Here is a 7552-nt window from a genome sequence, read left to right as displayed (position 1 = left end):
CAAGTCCTAAGCTACGCGTGGTCTCCAAAAACGCCTCCGTTGTCCTGCTGCTCTGTTCAAGGGACTCCCCCTCTTGCACATGCTGCACATCTTCCACAAATAACCTAAAGGGGAAGGAAGCTGCCTCTATATAGAGCTTCCTGTTCCGACAGCTGCATATGGCGGCTGGCTAGGAGCTCCTTTCCACAGACACAACTTCCCTCGTCACCACCTGATGCACAGCGAAATGTCAGGAAAGGAGGCCCTGCTTGAGGAGGACAATGGGGTCGAACAAGTAAAGGCCTGTGAAAATCTTGCTGGAAAGGGTTTTGTTAAAAAGTTTCACTCAAACCCCCCCACACACACTTCAGCCCATTTTCAAAATCTATATCCCTTGTGGATTTCCCTCCTCTTAGTATTAAGATGGTGCTAGCCCTGACCTGGGCATGGCCAGGATTTATTTTAGGGGGGCAGGCTTTATGTGTGTAGGGGACAGGACCGAGTTATGTGTGACACAATTGGTCAGTTAGTTTTATTTATTTATTTACTTGATTTGGGGGGCAGCTGGCCCCCCCGGCTACACCCATGGGGGGCAGGAAGTTTTCTTAGGAGGGATGGCATCCCCACCATACTATATTTAAAAATAAAATTCAGAGAGATATATAGACGTTTCCATGCTGGAGGAAGAGTAGAAGCCATAGCTTCCCAAGCCACAGGTGATTTACCAGGGGTGCCAACTTAAAATATTGAGGGGTAAGCCCAGGTAAGCCCCGCCCCACATAATCAATCACATGACACAGTGCACAAACACTATTTGAATGGGAATGCCCATCAACTTTGTGGGGGCCCAGCCCCCTCAAATATTTTATTGGGACCCTAAGAGTTGGCTCCTGTGTGACTTATGGACAGTCGTACCTTGGATCCCGAACGCCCTGGAACTCAGACGTTTTGGCTCCTAAGCACCGCAAAGCCAGAAGTGATTGTTCTGGTTTGCGAAGGTTCTTTTGGAATCCGAATGTCTGATGGGGCTTCCACGGCTTCTGATTGGCTGCAGGAGCTTCCTGCAGCCAATCAGAAGCTGCGATTTGGTTTTCGAACATCTTGGAACTCGAATGGACTTTCAGAACGGTTTCCGTTTGACTTCCAAGGTACGACTGTATTTGGCATCCTGCTCTAACCCTGCTCTCTTCAGAAGCATTGCTGCGTCTAGGTGGTGCCGGAGTGGTATTAGCTTTGTTGACCCATACAGATTTTTCCTTTTGTGTGTGTGCAAAAGCAAATGGCAGTATCCTGCGGAAAGGCCCTCACACCTGGTTCACAGCTGCACCGGTCACCCAAGTACGGCAGCTGAATGTCTAAAAGGCATAGCAGCATCTATTCCTAGCAGCAGCAGCAGCTAGTGAGCACCGTAGGCAGAGGGGTGGCTTTGCTGCTTTGTTTTCTAGCATCCATCCATGATGGGATGAGGAACCACAGGTACTTAACCTTTCGCCAATTAGAAGAAACAGCCCGTGCAGCCTGAATCTACCCCTCAGGAACGAAAAGCCTCAGGGAGCCAGGGGACTTCTGGCTCCCTCCCTGCTCCCAAACACTAAATCATGGGTAGGCAAACTAAGGCCCGTGGGCTGGATCAGGCCCAATTGCCTTCTGGATCCGGCCCATGGACTGTCCGGGAATTGCTGTGTGGATCGCCAGCAAGTGTGTTCTTTCCCTCTCCCTCCCACAGCACCACCGTCTCCTCCCTCCCTCCTCCTGGCTTCTCCCTGCCCTGCCTAGGGGAGGAAGGAGGTGGGCTTTGTTGGTGCCAGCAGCAGCAGCGCCGAGTGGCCACCATTTAAAGCAGCCCCTTTCTGGAGTCCTTTTGCTCGCCACTCATCGTCCCACCGCCACTGCCAGCCCTGGCCTCTCACAAGACACAGGTAAGCAGCCACTGGGGCTCGTGGGGCTCTTGCATCATTCCACCTCCCCAGATATAGTCTGGCCCCCCCACAAGGTCTGAGGGACAGTGGACCGGCCCCCTGCTGAAAATGTTTGCTGACCCCTGCACTAAATGATGGGGCCTGTCACTCCACAGCCATTCCATGTGACTCCCACTGCTGCCACTTCTTTCCCAGGTGTCCCCCCCACACGTTTGCAGGCCTTTGGGGGTGAGGAAAGGGCCACGCTCAGAAGCCTGATAAGCTAACTGAGGCATGCATCAACATTACAGAGTAATATGACTGGGCAGTCAGAATAAAATGCAGATAACCCGTGCCTCACTAAATGCACTGTTTTCACACAGTTGGGGGAGTGGGACTCTGCTACTGCTCTTCCCTGTTGTGTATTAGTGAACCTCCCCAGGAGGTGATTTCATCTAAACAGGGAAAAGGGCATTCTGTGGCCCTCCAGATGTGGCCACTGGCTAGGGCAGGCACCCCCAAACTCGGCCGTCCAGCTGTCTTGGGACTACAACTCCCATCATCCCTGACCACTGCTCTTGTTAGCTAGGGATGATGGGAGTTTTAGTCCCCAAACAGCTGGAGGGCCGAATTTGGGGATGCCTGGGCTAGGGCATGGGCGTAGCCAGGATTTATGTTGGGGGGGGGCAGGACACCCACCTGTCATCATCTTCTGTCTGGCTCTGCTTATGGCTCAGTTGGGTTGCCAGTTGTGTCGCTAGAACGCACATTTGACCTCCATTTCAAATATTCTGAATATTTCTGCTTTTAGTTAAGTATTTTTATTTATTTACTTGATTGGGAGGGGCAGCTGCCCCCCTGGCTATGCCCATGGGCTAGGACTCCCAACTGTCTTCAACCAGACAGTATGATAAATGGTTAGAGACAAGGAGAGTTGCAATATATGGAGCCCCCGCGGCCCCCACCGCCACCCCCCACCCCCCGATTTCCAGGATCCTACACAATACTCAGAAGGGGAAATCCTTGCACAGCAGACAGAAGGGCTCTCCTCATTGGCCCAGCTGGCCACAGCCCATATAAAGGCAACTCCGGGGCGATCTCTGTAGGAAAGGGAAATGGAACCAGCTCGGACAGCGCCATATAAGGAGAAAATAGTGACAATACCAACGAGGGCGTTTAGTCACCGTGAGCGGCGAATCAAACCACCCCTTGCGCTTCCTGTTCAGAAAAATCATAGCATGTGCAAATCTGAAACAGACCCGGCGAAGCCTGACGAGGCACAAGGCCTGTACTTATATGGAAGTGAATCCCCGTTGCACTCAGCGGCAATTACTGCCGACGCATGGGGAGGATCGGGCTGCACGCTTTAAAAAACGAACAATAATAATAATAATTGTATTTTATTAATTGGGTTGTCCCCGTCTCTTTTAAACGCACTTGCAGGCGCTGCTACTGCTGGATTTCGTGGCGGCATGAAACCAGAAAGTGGGGCGCAGCTGGTACAACGTGTAGGAGGGGGGCGCAGGGTGGAGGATCGCGGGCAAACTTGCAGCTGCGTCCACTGCCGGCTTCAGGTCTCTCTTTAGCACTGCCTGGGTGCGCGGCGCGTGGAAGGAGGAGCGACTTGGCTCCAGGTCCGCGGAGAGAGGATCGCCGGCACATTGCCCCCCCCCCCCCCCGCGTCTGCTAAAATGTTGAATGTGGATCCCGGAAGCAAACTGGAGTTACGGCAATTGACGGGTTAACTGGTTCAGCTTCAGCGGAGCTGCAAAAAGAAGCGGCGACTCCCCCTAGGGGCAGCTGGTGCGCGTTGCAGGCCACTCGGAAAAGCCTGTCGCTCAGCCGGTGAGGTCGAAAAGCCGCCCCCGCCCCCACCCCACCGCCAGCAATGCCCTTTATCCACAATGGCAGTTTCCACCGTGGCTGTTGCATCTCCAGTAATCCGGAGAGGGTCTCCGTGCCCTTTTCACTTGATGGCATTTCCATGAGTTGAAAGATGAGTTTTACTCCTTGGTCTCCTGCTGGGCAAGATACCAAGGGAGTCTAACATAAGTACTGTACTCCGATTTTTAAATTTTGTTGCGAGGGAGACATCAGATCCGGCTCGTAGAAGTCCTAAAGTGTGTGTGTGTGTGTGTGCACATATATATATATATATATATATATAATGTTGACAGAAAAAAATGGGCACCCCGGACACAATGCAGGTTTTGCAACCACAGTCATTTTAAGGCTCGCATGGAGCTAAGCTGGACCATGGCTCGCGTATTGTTACGCACCCCGTTCTCCCCTTTCACATGTTTTGAAAACCCAAACATATAATTTAATGCGGTGGCTGCGTGGACACCTTAGGCTTAGAAGCGGATGACTTCCTGCATAAGAATCGTGGGAACTGTAGTTTGTCCAGGGTGCTGGGAACCGCAGCTCTGTTTGGGGGAAACTATAGTTCCCAGGATCTTGCGCATAGAAGTATGCTGGGATAACTCAGTCGGTAGAGCACGGTCGTGGGTTTGAGCCCCATGTCGGGCAAAAAAATGGTTCCTGCACTGCAGAGGGTTGGACTAGACTGGGGTCTACAATTCTGTGATTCTATGCCTAAAACCCTCCAACTACGTTGGCAAACGGCAAGGAAGCATTATCCCATTCAGTAGTGACCCCAAAACGGGCACGCGGGTAGCCGCTTGCTTCGGTTCACCTAAGGGACAATCGGAAGAGCTATACAGACAAGTGAGCGAGAGATCCAATGCGTGACGCAGGATTGTGACGGCTTTCTGCAAAGTATGGCTGCCATCCTAAGCACTACAACTCTCATAAGTGAGAGCAAGCGCGGTTAGCATTCTGCTGTGAAGACTGGGAGAAGGAAGCTGTGTGCAGATAATAGCGCCCCCCGCTGCCCAAATGCAGTATGATAAAGCCATCCTTGCTCACTGTGGCCTTTGCCCATATATTTTTCCGAAGTGCCACAGCAATAAGTAACCCCAGCTTGTTGGAGACCATGGCAGGCCAGGGATGTCAAGAGGAGCGTTTGCACTGTGGGTAGCAACAGCTCTGCCATGCCGCAGGTTCCCCATACCTGTCCTGGGACTTGGAAAGGAGGCCTGTTAAAAAATAGCTGCAGGAGCTGTGGGAGGGGAGGAGCAATTCAACTTCTGACGCTCAACAGGTTCCTTCCAGCATTTTTTTTGCTGCTCGCTTTCGTGGTGCTGATGCGAGCGGAGCGCCTCTCCCGATACGGTAGCAAGGAAGAGAGAGCCGTGCGCAATGAACGTGCTGCCACCTGCAGCATGCGGCGGAGCACTGGAGCCGGGAACGGCTCGGCGTCAGTGGCTTCAGCTGGAAGCCCCACCGATCACCTTCCAGGTTATCAGATCCAGGGACGGCGAACATGAGACGTGCGGCATGTACGCTAGAATATATGATGGGCTGTGCTACGACTTCCCGTGCTCAGCTAAGCAGCCGAGAGCCTCCCTCCCGGTTCCAACTGGGTTCTTTATTTTGCAGGCTCAGCACCGGCGCTGCCTGCAGGGAAACCGCTCCGCCTGCGGGAGAAGAAGGGCAGCATCGCGGTGGCATGATTAACCCTGCCCTGCTGCAAGCACCCATGCAGGGCACCCAAACCGGCTGCACCCAGTGCCGCTGTTGGCACACAGCTCCCAGTGCAGCACTTTGAACCAGAAAGTTGGAAGGGACCCCGAGGATCACCTAGTCCTGGCCCAACCCTCTGCAATGCAGGGATATGCAGCCGTCCCTTACAATGGATCGAACCTGCAACCTTGGCGTCTTCAACGGAGCTGCTATCCAGCCTTTGCGCGCGGCTCTTGGGAAATCCGAGAGGCAGGCGAGGCAGAGGCACACGCGCTCCCGGAAGCCCCTCGGCTGTGTTTTGCCACGGGGCGGTGAAGCAGCAGCCGGGCAGGAATCGGTGGGGCAGCAGCAGAGCTGAAAGCAGACGAGAGCTTCCAAAGTCAATTAGTTTACAGGGAGAAATGCCATGGAAGCAGAGACCCAGGGTTTTCTCTGGGATGCTGGGGAGCCTCTTCACAGGGCAGAGGTTTGGGTACACAGAATAGCAGGTTCTTCTGGCTCCCGGGTTCTTTTGCTAGTATTAACCCAGCTAGTGCTGCGTCTGAACGCCCCAGTTAGCAACTCTTTCCAGTTTGGACACAGGCTGGCAGCGAACAGGACTCACAGGCTTATGGTCAGACGGCCGCCTGCTTCATTGAAGCTCCTGCTCTGCTTGCCTCCTTTGCAACTGGAGTGCGGGGAGACAGGACTTCTCCGCAGGACCACAGCCATAACCCCCCCCCCTCCTGCTTCCCCGAGCTGCGAGCACCTCTGCAAAAGGGCTCCTTGGCTGCGAGCCGGGCTCCCTCCTCCAATCGCAGGAGCAAGCGGGGCTGGGCGGCTTTGGCTGCAATCCAATTAGGTTAGCCCTGCAGGGCGACGGAGGAGACCCAAAGACCCAGATCTGTCAGTTCCTCCCTTCAAGACTCGCTGAGCAGGAGCGGGAGGCAGGCGGCAGGCGCGCTCGAGTGCGTAATCGCAACCGACACAGGCACCAGCCGCCGCCTGAGACTTAACCTTTCCAGAGGCGCGCGGGAGGAGGGATGCCGCGCGGCCCCCTCCCCGCAAAACGTGGGGCACGCAGGGGCCCCTCCCCACTTGACCTAGGCCGCCACACTGCAAACCCCTGGCCTGGCTGCATTGCTTCCCAAAAGGAAGGGATGGCTCTGTGTGACCCTTTCAACAGGCACCCTTGACCCCTGCGCTCCCTAGTCATTGTGGAAAGGGGATGCGGAGGCAGGAGCGCCCCTAGCTCGGCTCAGCTTTCAGAAGCAGGGAATAGCACAGAGAGAGGCTCGCTTTCGAAGGCCCGGTTTTGCCCGACGTGGGGCAGCATGGTGTAGCGGTTAGAGTGCCGGAGGAGCACTTGAGAGACCAGGGTTCAAATCCTCCACTCAAGCTTCCCAAGTTGCCTTGGGGCTGTCTGCTGCTTGGCCTACATCACAGGCTTATTGTGAGGACAGAATGGGGAGGGGAGAACCATGCACTCCACCCTTGAGGTCCATGGAGGAATGGTGGGATTAATAATAATAATAATAATAATAATAATAGCAGTGTAATAGGAGAGAGAGATGTAGCAGAGCTCTGCATAAAGAAAACAGCTTCGGCCACCTCTGGGATTCAAAATGCAGGCCTGGGCAAGGAAAAAGAAAACCCAGCGATCTTTTATTTTTGTGACAACAGCCCCCCCATCCGTTTTCAGGCTGCACCAGTAGCTTCAGAGGAGAGGGGGGGGGAGAGGAAGCAGCCCCATCTGCCTGAAGTGAAGCTCTCAGAGGCTCAAGGTGAAGAGACTCTACTGGGAGGTCAGAGGGTAGGCATGACATCAATTATTCCCGATCAGGCAATGGGAGAGTGCTCGCATCTTTCACCCCCAAGTGTTGGAGCATTTCCTAATGGCCTTTAGTGCCGGCCAGCGAGCGCGCCGAATGGCTTCTCAATTATTCATCGGGAAAAGAGGCAGCTTTTAAAGCGGAAGCTGCATTAGCTCCACGGGGGGCGAAAGTGGGTGGGTGGGGGGCCCCCAAGCTGCCAGCAGAGCAGGAGAAAGGAAGAGGGAGACGCGGACAGGCTGCACAGCAAAGGGAGGCTGTCGTGCAGCTTTGTGTTTT

This window comes from Podarcis vaucheri (assembly GCF_965113315.1).
Source record: "Podarcis vaucheri genome assembly, chromosome: 2".
Taxonomy (NCBI): Eukaryota; Metazoa; Chordata; class Lepidosauria; order Squamata; family Lacertidae; genus Podarcis; species Podarcis vaucheri.
Note: the sequence above shows the minus strand (reverse complement) of the source record.